The sequence below is a fragment of the Mirounga leonina genome, unplaced genomic scaffold, assembly GCF_011800145.1.
Source record: "Mirounga leonina isolate KUSES-001 unplaced genomic scaffold, KU_Mleo_1.0 Mir_101664, whole genome shotgun sequence".
Taxonomy (NCBI): domain Eukaryota; kingdom Metazoa; phylum Chordata; class Mammalia; order Carnivora; family Phocidae; genus Mirounga; species Mirounga leonina.
This window is the reverse complement of record NW_023270175.1, coordinates 28,479,443-28,499,559: the sequence shown is the minus strand read 5'-3', so window position 1 is coordinate 28,499,559 and position 20,117 is coordinate 28,479,443. Positions and strand designations below refer to the sequence as shown.

Below are 20,117 nucleotides of genomic sequence, written 5' to 3'. Positions count from 1 at the left end.
AGATAGACAGGCAGCCCTTGGATTGGCTGAGTGGCAGCTGCTAAGAGACAGTAGGGTGCAGTAAGTAGACAATTTGTATGTATAAATTTTAGAACCAGTAGTATAGTGGAGTAGAATTCGGTGCTTGCTGTGTCTATTATAGCCAGTGATTCAACCAGAGGATAATAGCCATGGCAAGGGACCAGTTTCATGAAATGGAGTTCTATAAACCTATTTTAAAAGTCATAATCATTTGTTTATTTAGGTTAGACCCTAGACCTTAATGGAAATTATCAGTAGAATATATATCCCTGTTTTGAAATATAAGGCAGTGCAATTAAAAATTCTTGTGCGTATTTAGACACATTACATATGACTTATTAAAGATACTAATGAAAGCAATGTAATCAAAATAAAATCAAATGAAATCAGTCAAAAGACATTAATGGATTTATAGAATACATGTTTGGAATTAATAATTTAGTCATGAAATTCATGTTGCATCAACAGTTGTCTCTTTAGTTCCCAATATACAGCTAGCATTGTGGAAGTTTTCTGAGGTATGGGACTGGAAACTTTTCTGTTCTAGTGCCTCCGTTCACCAGCAGTATAGCCTTAGGAAAATCACTTCCATATTAAAGAAATTATCTTTGCAAAATGTAATATTTGGTGCATACAAAATATATGTGAAATATGTGCATAATAATAAAATGAATACCTGTATACCTAACACCTAACTTGAGAATGAGACCATTACCAATATAATTCTGTCTACCTGTGTGTTACCTTATTGTCTCATCCCCCTGTCTCCCCTCCACATCCTCCTGCCTCCCCTCTACTCTAACAATTAACTATTTCTAGGAGTCATTCCATTGCTTTAAAAAATGGATTTAACACCTATGTATGCAAACCTAGATAATATATTGTTTTGTTTTCTTTATTTGAGAGAGAATGAGAGAGAGAGAGCATGAGAGGGGGGAGGGTCAGAGGGAGAAGCAGACTCCCTGCTGAGCAAGGAGCCCGATGCGGGACTCGATCCTGGGACTCCAGGATCATGACCTGAGCCGAAGGCAGTTGCTTAACCAACTGAGCCACCCAGGCGCGCCCCTATATTGTTTTGTTTTCTTAATTTGAGCTTTATAGAAATGGTATACTGTTTTTTTCTTACTCAGTATGGTATTTCTGTGATTCCTTATAAGGTTTTATGTAGCTATGTTTCATTCAATGTCACTACAGAATAATACTCATTTGGAAATATACCAGAATTTATTCATTCTTCTGTCAGTGGACCTTTAGGTTGTTTGCAAGTGTTTTTTTTCCTCTTATCAGAAAATATGTGTCTTTTGGTGTATATTCATAATGGAAACTCTGTGAGTCCGTGTATGTGTATGTATAGGCTACACATATACACATGCAAACACACACACTTGGGCGTAAATATAAGAAGACATGCACACTTAATGACAGGTCTTGAAATGTGCAGCTGTACAAGAAGAGGTAAAATTACCCTCCAAAGTGGTTTTACCAGTATGCACTCCCATTAACAATGTATGAATTCCTATTTCTTCATATTTTTCGACACTTGGTATTGTTTGACTTATTATTTGCCAATTCTCTGATGACTAATGAAGTTAAGCATCTTTGCATATGTTTATGGGCCATTTATGTTTCCCTCCTGAAATATTTATGTCTTTTGACTGTTTCCTATTGGGTTGTTTACCTTTTTTGGACTGACTTGTAATTACAAATCCTTTTTTTTTTAAGATTTTATTCATTTGAGAGAGAGAGACAGAGCACAAGCAGGGGGAGAGCCAGAGGGTAAGGGAGAAGCAGACTCCCTGCTGAGCTGGGAGCCGGACATGGGGCTCCATCCCAGGACCCTAGGATTATGACCTGAGCCGAAGGCAGATGCTTAACTGAGCCACCCAGGTGCCCCTATGAATCCTTTTTATATTCAGGGTATTAATCCTTTGTCGGTTATATTTGTTGCAGATATTGTCTCAGTTGGTGACTTGTCCTTTTACTATTTTGTTTGGTGTCTTTTAATAAACGTTCTTAATTTTAATGTAGTTAAAATTTCAGTCTCTTTACAAGTTAGTGCTTTATCTTGTTTAAGCAATCCTTGACTATGCCAAAATTGGAAAGCTAGTCTCCTTTTTTTCCTAAAAGTTTTCAAGTTTGGCAGGTTATTTTTTGAGTCTCCTTTTTCAGATCTTTAAAATGCAGGGGCTTGAACTAGGTTTTCTTTAATAACAAACTTTTACTCTTTGACGTTGTGACCTGAAGTAGACGGTGAGGATATGTGCTTATATTTTCAGAGAGTGCAGTGTAATGTAATAATCTTTCCACTGTGAAGTTTCATGTTCACTCCTACTTTACTTCTCTTTCACTCATTTCCCCACCCTCTTCCTTCCGGTTTTCTTCAGAAATGTAACCAGTTGAATTCTGCAGCATCCTGGAGTTTCTATGTTGAAGCGGCATTTTGAAGTTGAAATTTGTGTTGAGATAATTGTAGCTATGCATGCAGTTGTAAGAAATAAGAGAGAGCCCTCATGTACCCTTTACCCAGTTTCTCCCAAAGGTAACATCTTTCAAAACCAGTATAATGTCAAAACCAGAGTGTTGACATTGATAATAGCCACCAATCTTACTCAGATTTTTCCAGTTATATTCGTGGGTGTGTGGGTTTGAGTTTGATATCCTGGTAAAAGCTGCTCTTGGTCCATCATACCAATAGGAGTCATTTCAAATTCCACCTGGTTGTTAGCAGCTAAAAACTTGAAGTGGAAGGGAGGAATGATAATTTTTCTGGCACTTAAAGGTGTACCAGAACATGCATTAGTTTATATCCCCATAAATAGAAACCTACATTATTGTCAGGCTGGTAGTCAAGGACATTTGAAGACTGCATTTATGGAGAGCTACATATGCTTTAACTCGTGTCTACCTCAAAATATTTAAAAACAAACAGTCATCTTTAGTGCATTCATTCATTCATTCATTCACCCCTTTATTGACTTCTCACCAGCCTGGCACTATGCTAAGCACCGGGAACCAAGTGGTATAAAAACAGAAGTGGTCCGTGTCCTTATGGAGGTTATAATCTAATTTACAATTTAAAAATAAGCCAACAAATATTATACTTAACTCATTTTCATAAGTTGTGAGTAAAATGAATAGAAACAGAAATAGGGTCTGTTTTTGGTAATAGTAGCCAACAAGTTCCACCTGAGGAGATAATATTTAAACAGATAATTGAAGAAATGAGGGACTACTTGGAGTAGATACTGGAAGCAGCTTGTTCAGAGGCCTGGAGTTGGGCAAGAGCCCAGCACACTGGGAAACTGAAAGGAGGCTCATGGGGCTAAAGGGCACACTCAGAGGTGGAGTGGGGACATGGAAGCAAATGGGTATAGAAGCTTCTGGGTCACTGTCTTGGGAGCAATTTGGATCTTGTAATCTGGACCTCTTGAAGCCATGAAGGTGATTGGGAGATGTGGAGGGGTAGTGACAATAAAGTCTAATAATCAATTCATAAATACTTTTTGAATACTCTACTAAGTGTCAGGCACTATTCTACTAGCTTGTACTGGTGAGCAAGACAGACAAAAACGTCTGCCCCCATGGACCTTTTTTTTTTTTTAAGATTTTGTTTTTTTATGTAATCTCCTCCCCCAATGTGGGGTTCAAACTCACGACCCCGAGATCAAGAGTCACATGCTCTACTGACTAAGCCAGCCAGGTGCCCCTGACCTTACATTTTAATGTGGGGGGGGGGTGTTGTTAGGGCAAAGGGTAAACTGATCTAACAGCTCCAAAATGCAGTGGCCAGAAAAGGTAAGCGTTTGTTTCCCCGGTGTAATAGCCTGGAGCAAAGAGACATCTCTGTTCCGTGAGGTCATTCAGGGTCCCAGGTTAATGGGGCAGTTTTACCTTCCTCAGCAGTTGATTTTCAAGTTGCAGCCAGCCAGAAGGAAAGAGGGGGTTCTGTGCAAACTTCTTTATGAAAATGGCCAGTGAAGTTTCACACATCACTATTACACACATACCTTTGGAGAAATCTTTTCATACAGCCCACCCTAGCTGCAAGGGAGACACAAAATGTAGTTTCTAGCTGAAAACCCAGGTGCTCAGGAAGAATGGAAGAACAGATTTGGGAGGAGAGGACAATCAGTAGACAGGGAAACAGACAATAAACAAGATAAATGATGGAATCTCTTGTATGCGGGTGATGAGTGAAGAAGGGAAAATGAAGCAGGGAAGGGAAGATAGGAAGGATCAGGTGGCAGAGGTTGCAGTTTTCCACAGGGTGACAAAGGAAAGCCTCACTGAGAAGGTGCCATTTGAACAAAGCCCTGAATGAAGTCTGTGAGCAAGAAAAACCATTCTGAGTTGGTTTTTCTGGTTTTAACAGCTCGAACCTTAGACCTTATCTGAAAGTAGTTAGTGGAAAGGCACCATTATGCCAGTTTCACTTAGAGCAAGCAGTATAAGAAGGTCTTAACCGGTGAATGCTGGATTGATGGGTTATAATGCTGGGACCTGGACTGAGACATTTGTCAACAGATTTTGGGTTACGGGATTTTGTCTTGACTCTTCAAAAGATGGTAAGCTTAGCTCCCTGAGAAAGAAGGAACTAAGATCCCTTTGCAACACTCAGTTCAGAGTGTTGCACATACTTGTTTTATGGGGGGGCTTTGCGGAGGGAGGGGATTTTTTTTCCTAAGAGTAAGAATTATTTATGGTCTGAGCCAGCTGTAGAACTCTCATGAATTTTAGTCAGCTGTTGTCAGTGCAGGTTTAAGGATGTGGTGACATTAAAAAGAATGGACGTATTTTCTGTGTTCCCCCTTGGTCATCCAAAGGATGTTGTTCTTCCAGCTACAGAAAGCAATGCTTTACAACCCTTCACTATGTTTTTCATTATATTCCAGTGCTGATTTAAGTATATTTCAATGTAAAATACATAATGAGCACCTTTTTCTACTCCTGTGCACCATTTTTAAAGGACAACGCATTTGGTTAATGGGACAAAAGAAAAGGATTTTCTGTTTTTTCTCTAATCTCCTTCCCACATCCAGCACCCCTAGATTTCAGTACATAGATTGTCTCTGGAATTTCTTATTGTTGTAGTAATTATTGTCTTTCATTAGAGAACTTACAGTTTAGAAAAAGAGAATGAGGTACATAGAATATGTAACAAAAATACAAGGCAAAAAGCGATAAATGCCATGCAAAAAGGTAAAAATTAAATGCTCTTCTAAATGTGAGGAGTAACCCTGTTGGTCTTTGCTTCCACAATAGTGAAAGGAGACAATAAGGTTTACTTTGAGCTTAATATAGAATGCTCTCAAAAGGAATTTTCCCTTCTTGGAAAAGAAAAGCATCTGATCTGTCATCCTACTGTTTATTTTTGTGAGTTGTCTCTTCCTAGGCACAGAGAAAAACGCAAGTCCGGTTGGAAAAGCACTGATCACTTCACAGCATATGATACAGTCGAAGTTACCCTTGATTCTTCTCTCCCTCATTCCATGTTATGCAGTCCATCACCAAATTCCAACACTATGCCTCCTGAATATTTTTCAGATCCACTCTTGCCATTCTTAACCCATCTCTGCAAAGCAGCTAGACTGATTTTTTAAAACTTACATTAAAGTCATTTTCATGCTAAGACTCCCTTGTGGCTCCCCTCACACTTAGGGTGAGATTTAAACTCCTTCTTTTTTTTCTTTTTTTTTTTTTTTTTTTGACAGAGCAAGAGAGCACAAGAAGGGGGAACAGTAGAGGGAGAGGGAGAAACAGGCTTCCCGCCAAGCAGGGAGCCCGATGCGGGGCTCGATCCCAGGACCCTGGGTCATGACCTGAGCCGAAGGCAGATGCTTAACCATCTGAGCCACCCAGGCACTCCGAGATTTAAACTCCTCCTTATCAGACCTGCCAGGCTCTGCCTGCCTGTGCAAATCTCTGACCTCTGACTCTTGCCTTGTGCATTGCAGTCACACCAGCCTTCCCTCAGGGTTCTACCCTCCTACTGCACACTGCTCCCACTGTGTGGAACCCTCTCCCCAAAGACCCTATTTGTATTCCTCCTTCAGAACTAAGCTCAAGCATCACTTCCTAAAGGAAGCCTTCCCTTACCGCCTCCGAGGTCAGGCCACCCAGTCTCACAGGGTCGCATAGCCCCTTGTACTTCTCTTAAGTAGGTCTTTCTGCAGTTGTGATTAATAATGAGTCTTGGAACTGGTTATTAGCTGCCGCCTCCTGTAGAACCAGATCTAAGAGGACATGTGTGCTTGTACTTATTTGCTGCTCTAAATCTAGAGTTAGTGTCTAGTGTAATGCTGGGCACTGGAATAAACGCTCAAAAAATATTTGTTGCCAAAGAAAAAGAGCAGAAAATTTCCAAATCATTTCAGTTTGGTTTTGGATTTTATTTAGGATCACAGGTTTTCTAATGTTGGAATGCTGACAAAAGACAGCAGCTCACGGTGGGAGCTGTCAGAAATGCAGTTGTGAGGCCTCTGATTCAGACCTGCTGCATCACCACCTCTGGCGTGGGGGGCCTGGCAACCCTTGTTTCAACAAACCCTCCAGGTGATGCTGATGCATAATAATGTTTGAGAACCAGTGTTCTATAAGTATATTAACTAAAGATGGACTCTAGCTAAATAAAATAGAAAGTGCTGTTTTAAACCAATTTTGAAATTAAGTTACATTGTTTCTGACCAACAATAGGCCATAAACTACTTTTAAATGATCGTAAAACTGATAATGCCCACGATTCCCCTGTTGGGGCTCTGTTTTTGAAATTGTTTTAATGTTTATTATACAGGTTCAAAAGTTTTTTTGCTAAAGCTTAGGATGTCGTAGTTTCTAGACTTACATTTAAAGCATTTTGAAGTATTAGCAAGGTTTGGATGTGCATATTCTTGGCTATGATTAGATTTGGGGGCTGATGGATTGACTGCATTGTTAAAGGTCACTCATCCTTGATTTTGACTATATATATATATATATATATATATATATATATATATTTTAAGATTTTATTTGAGAGAGAGAGCATGGGCGCCCAAGCTGGGGGTGGGGCAGAGGGAGAGGGTGAAGCAGACTCCCCACTGAGTGTGGAGCCCGATATGGGGCTCAATCCCCGGACCCTGAGATCATGACCTGAGCCGAAGGCAGATGCTTCACCAACTGAGCCACCCAAGTGCCCCTTGCCTTTTAAATTTGCTTCTTGTTTGACTCCAGGCCACTATTTTAACAAACCATTTCCACCTGGTGGGAATCACTATTAAGTGATCCATAGAAAATTAATTTCAGGTTTTTTTCTCACACAGCAGGTGTCCAAGGCTCATTGATTCTCTTTCTGATAATTGGTTAGAAGTACAAGATTTGAATGGGGATGGGAGATAACCAAGAAAAGATTTTTAAAATATTTTTGAAAGCTTTTAGTTTTAGAATAGTTGTAGATTTACGGAAGTTGCTTAGGTAGTCGAGTTTTCATATATCCCACATGCAGTTTCCCAATTTGTCACAATTAATGAACTAATAAGGATGTATTATTAACTAAAGCCCATACTTTATATTTCCTCAGTTTTCCATTAATATCTTTCTGTTCTAGGATCCTATCCAGGATACCACATCATGTTTAGTTACCATTTCTTCTTAGACTCCTTGTGGCTGTGACACTTTCTTAGACTTCCCTTGGTTTAGATGATGTTGACAGTTTTGAGCAGTACTGGTCAGGTATTTTATACTATGTCTGTCAACTAGGATTTGACTGTTTTCCTTATGATTAGACTGGGGCTATTGAGTTTTGGGAGGAAGATTGGAGAGGTAGGTTAAGTGCCATTTTCATCACACCATATAAAGAGTACATATCCTCAACATAATCACTGTTGGTGTTGACCTTAAATCACTTGTCTAAAGCAGTGTTTACCGGATTCCGCCACTGTAAAGCTGCTATTTTTTCTCCTTTCCATACTGAACTCTTTGGAAATAAGACACTAAGTATATTCTGAGAGATTTTTTTAAAAAAACTTATTTATTTGAGAGAGCATGAGCGGGAGGGGCAGAGAGAATCTCAAGCAGACTCCCGGCAGAGCGCGGAGCTCGGCTTGGGGGATGCAGGGCATGTGGGGCTTGATCTCACAACTCTGAGATCGTGACCTGTGCCGAAACCAAGAGTCCACCACTTAACCGACTGCGTCACCCAGGCACGCCCCCTAAGAGATTTTTTCTTAAACTCTACCCCCCAACATGGGGCTCAAACTCATGACCCTGAGATCAACAGTCACATGCTTTACTGACTGAGCCAGTCAGGTGCCCCAAGAGATTGTTTTTTAAATGTGAGATTCCAGATAACATCTTTCTTACTGAGTGGAATCTCCTCCATTATTTTGTGGTATCTTTAAGTTTTACTTTAATCAGAGACAGGTATATGCAACTGACATATTTCAAATGCTTATTTAAATTGTGAAGTGTATTCAGTTGTGAAGGGATGTGAAATTAACGAATATTTTTATGAATATTTGTGCTGGGGGCAGTTAGTTCATGTGTTTTGCAAATGTTTCCGTGTCCAGCTGTTGCCCACATCCACTCTCACTCCTCAACCTCCACACCTCTGTTTGCCTGTAGCTGTGCCTAGAATTCAATTGCCGGCTAGCTAAAACCACTGTGAAAACACTTAGGTAGGTAGAGTGGCCCAGGATTTGTTTGCTTGGCAGGAACTCACTTGCTAAAATGGTCTTTAATATGTTTGTGCCTCTCTACTCTGCTTCTTTTGCCAGAATAGATGCAACTCTAAAGATTTGCTTGTCTTCCTAACTCCTTTTTAAATATATCGTAGCAGTGACTGAGTTATTGATCTGAAGGGATAATAACAACCCTGAATGTGCTTTTTGCAAGTCCCGATATTTTAAGAACTGAGAGCTTTGAAAAAGAACATTGCTTTACTTCACATAAACACAAAGCTTCTTCAAACCCAATAATATACAGCATGTGTCATAAACAAAGTTCATTACTAGAAATCACCAGATTCAGAGGGAGCAAAGGATGATGGAGAAAGAGTTCAAGCAAGTGATAATACTTGCTCAAAGACAGATGACCAGGGTCAGCTACATGGGAACATGGCCTGCAGCAGCCTCACTCCCTCTTTCCCCACCAATCCCTAATTCATGTTCTTGGCTTCTGACAGACATTTAAAGCACTTCTCAGAAAGATGGTTCCAGAAGGAAAGGCACACAGAAAGTAAACAATTAGCTTTTTGCTGAAGTTAACCTTTAGTACATTATTAATAGTTTTGGGGTGCTAGTTTGACTCCTCAGTAGAGGAAAAAACGCGCAGAATGCCTCAGTATGATTAGATATATTTCATATAACCGAAAACAACACATCTGCCATAAGGCAAATAGAAAAAATTTGGGGATTTTTTTTTTTTTTTTTTGCTGCATGTATTTATTAATGCTAATAGGATCTAAGAGGACTCCCTGAATTTGAGAGAGATGCCAAAAAGGGAGAGAGAGCTAAAGAATATTTAGGTTTACACTCTTGATTGCTCAATGTCACTGTCTAATATCTTTTATATATCATAGCTATTCACTACATTTAAGAATCCAGTACTTTTTTTTTTTTAAGATTTTATTTATTTATTTGACAGAGAGCGAGCACAAACAGGGGGAGTGGCAGGCAGAGGCAGAGGGAGAAGCAGGCTCCCCGCTGAGCAAGGAGCCTGATGCGGGACTTAATCCCAGGACCCTGGGATCATGACCTGAGCCGAAGGGAGACACTCAATGACTGAGTCACCCAGGCGCCCCTCCAGTACTCATTTTCAAAATTTGTTTTTGACTTCTGTTAGTAAACTTTTTATTTTAGAATAGTTTTAGATTTACAGGAAATTTGCAAAGATGGTACAGGGAGTTTGCATATACGCCCCACACCCCATTTCCCTATATCTTACATCAGTTAGTTCAGTACATTTGTCACAATTAATGAACCAATATTGATATTATATAAAGTCCATACTTTCTTTCTTTTCTCTTTAGCTTGTCCCTAATATCCTTTTTCTGTTCCAGGATCGCATCTAGGATACCATATTGTATTTAGTCATCACATCTCCTTAGGCTCCTCTTAGCTGTGACAGTTTCTCAGACTTTCCTTGGTTTTGATGACGTTGACAGTTTTGAAGAGTAGTGTTTAGGGATTTTGTAGAATATCCCTCAGTTAAGATTTGTCTAATGTTTTCCTCAAGGTAAGACATGGGTTATGGCTTTTTATGAAGAAGACTAGAGAAGTAAAGGGCTATTCTCCTCGCATCATATCCACCATGTATAGTATCATATATCATATATCATGTATATATGAACTTGATCACCTGGCTGGGGCAGTGTTTGTCAAGTTTCTTCACTGTAAAGATACTCTTTTTTTTAAAACAGAGGTTTTTATTGATTTTCTTACCTCGGTGATTCTGGAGATTAATGTGGTTCATTTCACTTATTTATTCAACAGAAATTATTGGGAGTTAAAGAAAATGCGGTTTTAGGTGAATTTTAGGGTTTTGTATTCAAGGCCCACTCATTGGAAAAATAAACCATACTTAAGGAACAGCCTATACTTTGTAGGTAATGAAAGTTGGTCAAGGTTAAGTTTTTGGTGTGCCCTGTATATTTGTTTAGCTTTTCTAAATATACCAAGTTTTTCAACAAAATTCTATTTGATTACAGATGAGTATGGTTAAATAATTTAAGTCACATTCTTCAAATGTTATAGCAACTCAGTTATTCATGATTTGCCAGTTATTAGACTTTCTCACCTTCTCTTTTCATTTATTTTATATTCAGAAATAACAGTGAAAAGTATACCTGTAAATGAGACCCTGTCTCCCCAGCTTTTCATATAAGTACAAAGGATTATATAGATATTAGGGATCAAGCAACCTCCTCCTTATTTACATTTCTTCAAATGCTAGTCATAGTAACAGATGAAGATCAGAAAGTACTAGGAAAAGAAGTCACCAGCACATCTTGTGTTGAAATTTGTTAGGGAGTGTCGATATCAAGGAATGAGTGTGTCACGCAGCAGATGAGCCTCTAGGATGAATTTGATTAATTCTCCAAAGCAGCAAAATCTCATAATCAGATGGTGTTGCTTGAGGCTTTCTCTTGCTTTCGAGTTGGATAATCTAAATTGTGTAACCTCTAGTGGATTTCCATTCTGTCAGTGTATCAAAGAATGTCTGTGCAGATGGAAAGAGATTTTCTGTTGGGCTATGTGTGAGCTCAGTGCGAAGGGTTAAAAATTAGAAGTGAATGCATTTAACTCAGTTTTGCTTCCTGATGACTGGCATCTCTACCAGATTTGTTGACACGGCAAACATGGAAGGAGCAAAGGCATCTGGATAGTATCGCTGGCTCTGCCACTAGTTTGTTGTGTAATTTTTGAGGTAGTTTTTTATGTAACTTTCCTCAGTGGCCCTCAGACTTTCATCTTTACAGTGAGAGTAGATAGGCCAGAGCATTGCTTAAACCCCTTACGAATGTGTAAGTCTGAGTTTCGGAATGGGAAAGAAGAGTAGCAATATGGACTGTCCCCTCAATTATACATTCATGATCCTCCATGATCATGATATGGTACATTAGGGAAAAATGTAGTGGGAATCTTCCCACAAAACATTGTATATGCAGTTGGGGACATGGGTCCTGACCAAGGAACTGATGGCTAATAATTATTTTTTCTAGGTATGGCCACAGATATAAAAATGAATAGATTTCCGGGTAATAGCTATGGGCCATAGAGCTTTTTAAGAAATGTATTCTGGCGGCGCCTGGGTGGCTCAGTTGGTTAAAGTGTCTGCCTTTGGCTCAGGTCATGATCCCAGAGTCCTGGGATCGAGCCCCACATCGGGCTCCCTGCTCAGCGGAGAGCTGCTTGTCCCTCTCCCTCTGCCTGCCGCTCTGCCTACTCGTACTCTCTCTGTCTCGTCCTGTCAAGTAAATAAAATCTTTTAAAAAAATGTATTCTGGATTAGGGAAGTGTGGTGGGTGGAGAAGGTGGACAGAGAAGAGATGTCTATAATCGGAATTCTGTATTACTCTTCCTTACTGTCTCTCTCTTTCATTGGTATTTTCTGCTCATGGCCTTCATGCTGTCAGATGTTGGGAAGGCTCTGATCCCTGCTGACTTCCATGTCTTCACAGCTCTCCGGTGGACAGAGTTGGGACAGGTCAGCCCTGAACCAGGCTTTGGGCCCCAGCCTGTCCTGAGGTGGGGAGAATTTCAGGAACCTTAAGCTGCTTAGCTCAGCAGGTCAGCATGTCTGCTAGTCTCATTCTGACTTTGTGTGCTTAGGTTTTTGTAAGACTTCTCTTGCTTAGTTCCTTGTGATTAAGACTGGATTTGTATTTCTGTGCCAGAAACTGAGCCCTCTTCTCTTTCACCCCTGTGAAGTCCTAATCTGGGTACAGTACCCCAGGGTAGGAATGTGCTTTCTTTTAGCCAGGCCTCTTGGGAACTTAAGCTTTGCCTAGACCCATGCCTGTCATGGTCTTTTTACCATATTTTCCCTATTGTCATCTTCTGTCTGCTTTCTCCTTGCTCAGTATCCTGGTGCTCACTGCTCACCTACGTGGACCTCTGCCTATTGCTGCCTGCTCTCCTTTTCTAATTAGGCACTCTTGCCTACTTCGATTTCCTTCTAGATCTTGCTTCTGGGTTTACACTCCAAGCACCTGATATTCCCTCCCTTTAATGTGGAGGGGCCTGATGTGTACCATACTGCCTCCCTTCAGAAGCTTAATTATGACAATCAGTTGTTTTCTTTCTCTAGGACCTTTATAAAAAAAATCTGTCAGCTTTTATTTCATTTTATTTCAAGATTTTTATTTATTTGAGAGAAGATGAGCAGGAGGAGGTGCAGAGGGAGAGGGAGAAGCAGACTCCCCGCTGAGCCAAGAGCCTGACAACATGGGGCTTGATCCCAGGACCCTGAGATCATGACCCGAGCCAAAGGCAGATTCTTAACCAACTGAGCCACCCAGGCACCCCGAAAAAATCTGTCAGCTTTTAGCTGTTTTATTTCCTGATATAACAAACTCACCCCTTGACATTTTTCATTGGACCAATTTTTTAGCTTTCTTTGGAACATCTCACATAGCCCCTTTTCAGCCATTTGTTACTTTCACAGGAGAGTGGCCTTGAATCCTAAAATCCTTACATTGGAAGACACTTCCAAAGGTATCCAGTTCAACTTTCCATGTAATGGGTAGCTTATCAACTTCCAAAATAACCCATCAGTGACATTTTACAGAAGCTCTCTAATGGTTTCTTGGGCCCAAACTATCCATCCATTCATTCATTCATTTACTCATTCATTCAGTCAGCCAACACAGTTACTAAAACATCTATTGTTAGCCAAGCACTGGAAGTAAGTGTGTGTGTGTGTGTGTGTGTGTGTATGTATGTGTGTATCACCATTCCTGTCCTTCGGGAAATGCTACTGTAGTGGGGTATAGAGAAATAAGCAATCGCGATCACTAACTAGAGATATACCATGGGTAGGAGAATGGGTCATTTCTTCTGCATGACTGAAGGTTTGGTTTGTGAAGGGTCTCTTTCTGCTGCCTCAATTAATACCATCTTTCTGATCCACCAGTTTTTCAACTACCTAAAAAAGAAAGGCGGGGAATGCCTCTGCTTCTACCTTCTGCCTCTGTCTATCCTTGACTTGCCCTTGGAATCATCTTTCTAAATGCAAATCTTGGTGTGTTACTCCTCTGTTAATAGGCTTCACATTGTCTCCCCTTCAAACTGACATCTAACTCTTTGGCACAACTTACAAAACCTCAGCCTTTCTGGTTCATGCCTACCTCTGGTCTCATCTACACCATTTTCACCAGATTCTCAGTGCCCCAGAACTTCGCGCAGTTTCCTGGCTATATCGTGCTTACTTACCTTTCTGTCATATATGCTGTTCCTGCTACCTGGATCGACTGCCAGTCTTGTCTTCTTGGTGAACTCTGGGGCACTGAGAGCTGAGAGAAAATGGTGTACAAGGAGGAATAAATCATTTCTTCACTCATTTGTTCATCCAACAAATATTTCCTGGCTGCCCATTCTGGCACAGGCTCTGGTCAGGCTGAAAACAGAGATCAATTCCTGGTCTAGAGTAGCTTGTAACCACCAGCAGTTTATTTTTCAGTTTAGGTCTGTCTTGGGCTCTGAGAATGCTTGCTTACAAGACTCCTACCACTGTTTTGACAGGAGCTCCCTGCAAACCCAGGACCTTGCACGCTGGTTTATCCACTACTAGACACCTGCCTGCAACTATCACTGAATAACTTGTCAAACAGGGAGAAAGGCCCTTTGGGGGGTTTGGGGCAACTCTTCACCTTCTTGCACCCTGCAGCCTTTGCTGCCAAGATAAGCTTCTGTGAGTCTAAAAAATTCAAATCAAGACAAATTGCATAGAATGAAAATGCTTCTTCCCTGCTCTTGTAAATCAGAACAGTTGTAAAATGAAGAAAATTAGTACTTTAACATTCCTGTCTCCTCAAGCAGTCGTTTTAAGTGAGTCCTCTACAAACTCAAGCAGTTGGTAAGGACAGTTAGTGGCCATTTATCATTTTAAGTTGATTTGTTTCAAATAAATAGCAAATGGGGTATTTTAGTCCTAAATTATGCATTAATCAACTTCCTAACCGAGCCCTTTTTTACATATCAATGAGCAGTGAAAGAGACACAGACAAATCTGTCATGATCCTTGTGAGCCTTCCCTGTCTTTCTGTCCTTTAATCATGATTCTTAAACTTATGATCAAAACTCAGCACTTTTCATTCTGACTAGTTGTAGATCTCTGCCTAAAATAGATGGCCATTTCTGAGATGGTATGCATTTTTGTTTTGTTTTTCTGGATTATTGAGACATAATTTACATACAGTAAAATTCACCCTTTTTAGGTATTTAGAATCTATGAATTTTGACAAAATTCTATAGGTTGTGCCACCACTGAAATCAAGATAATAGAATTTTCTGTCACCCAAAATATTCCTTCATGCTCCTTTGTAGTTAACCCCCTCCCTATATGGCCAACTACTGCTCTTATTTCTGTCTCTATAATAGTTTTGTCATTTCTAGAATTTCATATAAATTTCATATAAATTTGATATAAATGGGATCAAAATGTGTAGTCTTTGAGTTTGCTTATTTCACTTAACATAATGCTTTTTTAAAAAAGATTTTATTTATTTAGAGAGAGAGCGAGCAAGTGTGAGCAAGGGGAGGGGCAGAGACAGAGGGAGAGGGAAAGAGAAAAATCCTAAGCCAACTCCCCGCTGAGCATGGAGCCCAACATGGGGCTCGATCCCACGACTCTGAGATCATGACCTGAGCTGAAATCAAGAGTTGGACACTTAACCAACTGAGCCACCCAGGTGCACCTAACATAATGCTTTTGAGTCATCCATGTTGTTGCATTTATCCATAGTTTGCTGCCTTTTATTGCTGAGTAGAATTCCATTATATGAATGTATCAAAATTTGTTTATCCATTCACCATGATGGACATTTGGATAATTTAAATTTTTTATATTATGAATAAAGTTGCTATAAACATTTATATTCAGGTTTTTATGTGGATATATGTCTTTATTTCTCTTAGGTAAATACCAAGGAGTGGCATCCCTGGGTTTTAGAAAGTGTGTTTTTAACTTTATAAGGAAATGTCAAATGTACTGTTGCTGATTGCTGTCAGCAATGTAAGGTTCCAGTTGCTCCATATCCTTGACACCATCGTTATTGTATATCTATTTCAATTTTAGACATCCTAGTAGATAGCTAGTGATATCTTTTTGTAATTCCACATTTTTCCTAATGACTAATGATTTTGAGCAAGTGTTTATTAATTGTTTTTAATTGGGCAAGTTTTTTTTAACACAGTTTTAAGGGTTCTTTATATATTCTGGTTATCAGCCCTTTATCACATTTGTTTTCCAAATATTTTTCCCAGTCTATGGCTTGTCTGTTTTTTATTTTCTTACTATCTTTCAAAGAGCAAAAGTTGTAAATTTTGATGAAATTCAAATGATCAATTTTTTTCTTTTATGGTTTGTGTTTCTTCTGTTCTATATGTAATTAGTACATGTAAGATCATGAAGATTTGCTTCAGTTTTTTTCTAGAAGTTTTTTAGCTTTAGGGTTTACATTTTAGTCTATGATCAATTTCAAGTTGCATGTATAGAGTGAGGTTTGGGTTGAGGTTCACTTAAATATAAATATACCCCATTGTTCCATCATTATTTATTGAAAGACTAAGACTGTCCTTTGTCTATTTAATTGAGTTGGCATTTTTGTCAAAAATCAATTGAGTGTATATGGGTGGATCAATTTCTGGACTGTCTACTCTGCTCCATTGATCTATGTGTTTATTCTTTTGCCAATATCACACTGTTTTGAATAGTGGTAGCTTAATAGTCTTGAAATCAGTGGGTTTGAGCCCTCCAACTTTCTTCTTTTTCAAAACTGCTTTGGCTGTCCTAGATTATTTGTTTTTCCATATAACTTTTAGAATCACCTTGTAAATTTCTTCAAAAAGAAGGTTGCTTGGATTTTATTGAGTGTTGAATTGAATACTGAGTTGGAGTTGAATTGAATCTATAGATGAATTTTGGAGAGAATTGCAATATTGATAATATTGAGTCCTCTGATCCATGAACATGTAACTAACTACTTGTATCTTGATTTCTTTTTTTTTTTTTTAAATATTTATTTGACAGAAAGAGACACAGTGAGAGAGGGAATACAAGCAGGGGGAGTGGGAGAGGGAGAAGCAGGCTTCTCGTGGAGCAGGGAGCCTGATGCAGGGCTCGATCCCAGGACCCTGGGATCATGACCTGAGCCGAAGGCAGACGCTTAACGACTGAGCCACCCAGGCGACCCTATAGGTTTTTTCATAGATGTTTTTTATTAGGCTGAGGAAGTTACCTTTCATTTCTAGTTAACTGAGTATTTTTAAAAATCATGAATGGCTGTTGAACAAATGTCATACTTTTTCTGCATCTATATAAAAATTGTATGAATTTTCTTCCTTTGTTCATATTGTCAGTGGCATTGCTTGAGTTATGAATGTTGAACCAACCTTGCTTTTCTAGACTAAATCCCATGTGACCATTATATACTATTCTCTTACATTTTATAGATAAAAATCGTAGTTAGATGCCACAAAGTTGTTGGCAATTCCTTAATCATATGTGTGTTTTATAGGTCACTAGAGCCACCTCCATCTTTATTAAGGGAAGTTCTAACCTTACCTATAATGTAATATAGGTAGAGCGCTTTTCTTCATCTTCATTTGGTCTTTAAGCTATCAAAAGAACAAGGGGATGGGCAACAAATATAGGAAGTGTCTTTGTACTAGGCAATGAGTACATTTATTTAATTTAACCTTATTTAATGGGAAATTGAGGTCCAACAAATATTTTGTACCACTGAAGTCTTGCAGTAAATGGTTAGTCAGAACTTAAATGCAGGTTTGTTTGGTAAAACCCCTGTCAGCCCACTAGATTATATTGCCTCTCTCTGGTAATGAATGTATGTGTAGGGGGTGTTGCAGGGGGACAGAGACAAGGGAGGGTGGGAGAGAGAGTGAGATTAGGAAAGGGAGAAATGTTCTACCACCCTTTATTGCCATTTGAAAATCTGGGCTCTTAGATATCTTGGTTTTATATCTCTCTTCTGTTATTTACTTGATTTGTGGCACATTTGTCTCCCTGAGACTCTTTTTTTTTAATCTGAAATGTAGAGGCACCTGAGTGGCTCAGTCGGTTAGGCATCCAACTCTTGATTTCAGCTCAGGTCATGATCTTCGGGTCCTAGGATCAAGCCCTGCATTGGGCTCCGTGATCAGCAGGGGAGTCTGCTGGAGATTCTCTCTCTCTGCTCCTCCCTCCCACTCACACACGTGCTCGCTCTCTCTCTCTCTCTCTCTCTCAAATCTTTTTAAAAATCTGAAATATAAACTGTTAGCACAGGTTGTTATGAGGAATACAGATGATATTTGTAAAGTGCCTTGCACATAGAATGTGCTCAATATAGTGGTATCTATTACTATCATTATTATTAATTTCTTACCATGAAATGCATTTTATAACTGGAAATAATTAATTTGGGTTTGGAAAATGCCAAATGGGAATTAGGATGATTTCTGTAGTTTATTTAGTTCTTTTATCAAAATAGCCTAGAGCAAGTTCCTTTTTATAAAAATGGACTTAATTTCCTGTACTTTTTACCTACCTCCTCCCTAAGTCAAAACAATACCAATTTACTAAATCATTTTGCAGATTTGGAAGGCTTAAAAGATACAGCTGAATGCTTTAGGCTCTGGAAATGAGTATGTGCACACTTCTGTGCTTGTGTAGGTCTTTGTGTGGTCTAGAAGTGATTGTCTCAGCCAGGAGGACTAGAGATGCCATTTTCATTTTACATGGGCAACCAACCATGGATAGCTAGCTCTAGTCCCTTGGCTCATGCAGGTCTGACCATTTCTGAGTCATTGAAACTCACTTCTCTAACTTACACAAGTCACTTCAGACTGTTTGAAGATAATGATTCCTTTTTTCAGTAAGGTTGTTTTGATTATCACAAGTAGGGCCCAAGAGCTGTGTTTTCACCATTCAAGTCAGGGAGGTAACAATGAGAAAAATGGCTAAGTCTAAGAAAGGGCATCAGGCCATCGTCAAATGACCTTTCAGTGTCTAGGACCTCAGGAGGGCTGTTGACTCCAACTCTGGCTCCAGCTCCAGCAATCCATAGCTTCTGGGAACTGATTCTCATTGTTATTTGATTTCCTAGCAGTACCCTTCCAACTAAAAGTGTGCTGTTTGACAGGTGAAAGTAAAGGACAATCTATTGTATTTGGGGAATTTTTGTATAATATCACACCATTGCTTGGTGGTGGTGGTGTAAATCAGAATTGGTAATCATTAGTCTCTTTAAAACAGGTTTATTGAACTGTGATCATTATACAAAATACCGTGCATATTTAATGTACACAATTTGATGGGTTGAACATATGCATACACCCTTGAAATCATCACCACAGTCAGGGTAATGTACATATTCATCATCTGTAAAAGGCTCCTCCCACTGCCCTTATGTTTGTTTGGGGTGTGGGGGGTAAGAACTCCTAACTTGAGATTTACCATGCTAACAAATTAGTGACAATACAATATTTTGCATACACTGTTTTCAAAGCACACTGACCACATCTTCTAATTTAATTTTCACCTTATAAATTAAGGTAGGTCTTCTCCTTTATGATGGAAAAAAAAACCAGACCTTAGCAATATGTTTTCTCAAAGATCACTATTAAATATTGTACCAGTATCCAGGACCCAGTTCTGATTTTTGTTCAGTGTTCTTTGCATAAGACCTCTGGGCCTTGATCCTGATGTGACGCCAGACTTCATTGACCTGGTAAACATTCAAAAACTAAATATCTAATGACCTTTGTCCTTACAATTAGGATCAACAAATGTGATTATATGCCGGACTTCAAAGAGAGTTCATGAAATAACTAATTAGCGGAGGATAAAGTTTGGGGAGTAACTTCTACCCTTCATACATGTAACTCTTTTTTCTAGATTGGTTAGACAGAGTTCCAGTGTCCCAGCAGCAGTGTTCAAAGGCTGGTCTTTAAACTTTTGAAAGGTGGTTTAATTTAAAATGTTGGGCAGTAAGGTGAGGCCCAGCCTGATAGATTTGCTGGGGCCTCTTGAGTAGCTGCTTTGTGTTAAACACTATTCTAATCATTACAGGGGCATAGAGATTAAAACAAAATTTAAAAAAGTATTATTCCACCCATTAGGACTTCACAAGCTAGCAGACAAGATGGAAGCGTACACAAAGATGTTTCCATATTATTCTTCCTCTAGTCCATCTTCCATTCTGCCAGTAGAACGATCTTTTGAAAACACATACCGTTTCCCTGCTTAAAACTTCCTGGTGGTTCCCTGTCTCCCAGAGGACCTTGTCCAAGTTTCTTATCAGACATACAAAGCCTTCTCTGATTTGGCCCAGATTATTCGCCCTCTGTACCCACACCTCCACAGCAAGCCCCAGGCACATACCACACTCCTTGGGATACTCA

The 20,117-nt window shown here is 39.4% G+C and overlaps 1 protein-coding gene and 1 non-coding gene across 2 annotated transcripts in view; one reads left to right on the top strand and one right to left on the bottom strand.

Annotated features, from left to right (window-relative positions):
- ATP11C (ATPase phospholipid transporting 11C) overlaps positions 1-20,117 on the top strand; it is a 174,255-nt gene that overhangs the window by 16,208 nt on the left and 137,930 nt on the right. The window lies entirely within an intron of this gene.
- On the bottom strand, positions 17,170-17,294 carry LOC118013842. Its single transcript, XR_004680125.1, has one exon. It is a non-coding gene; the product is annotated as a U6atac minor spliceosomal RNA (small nuclear RNA).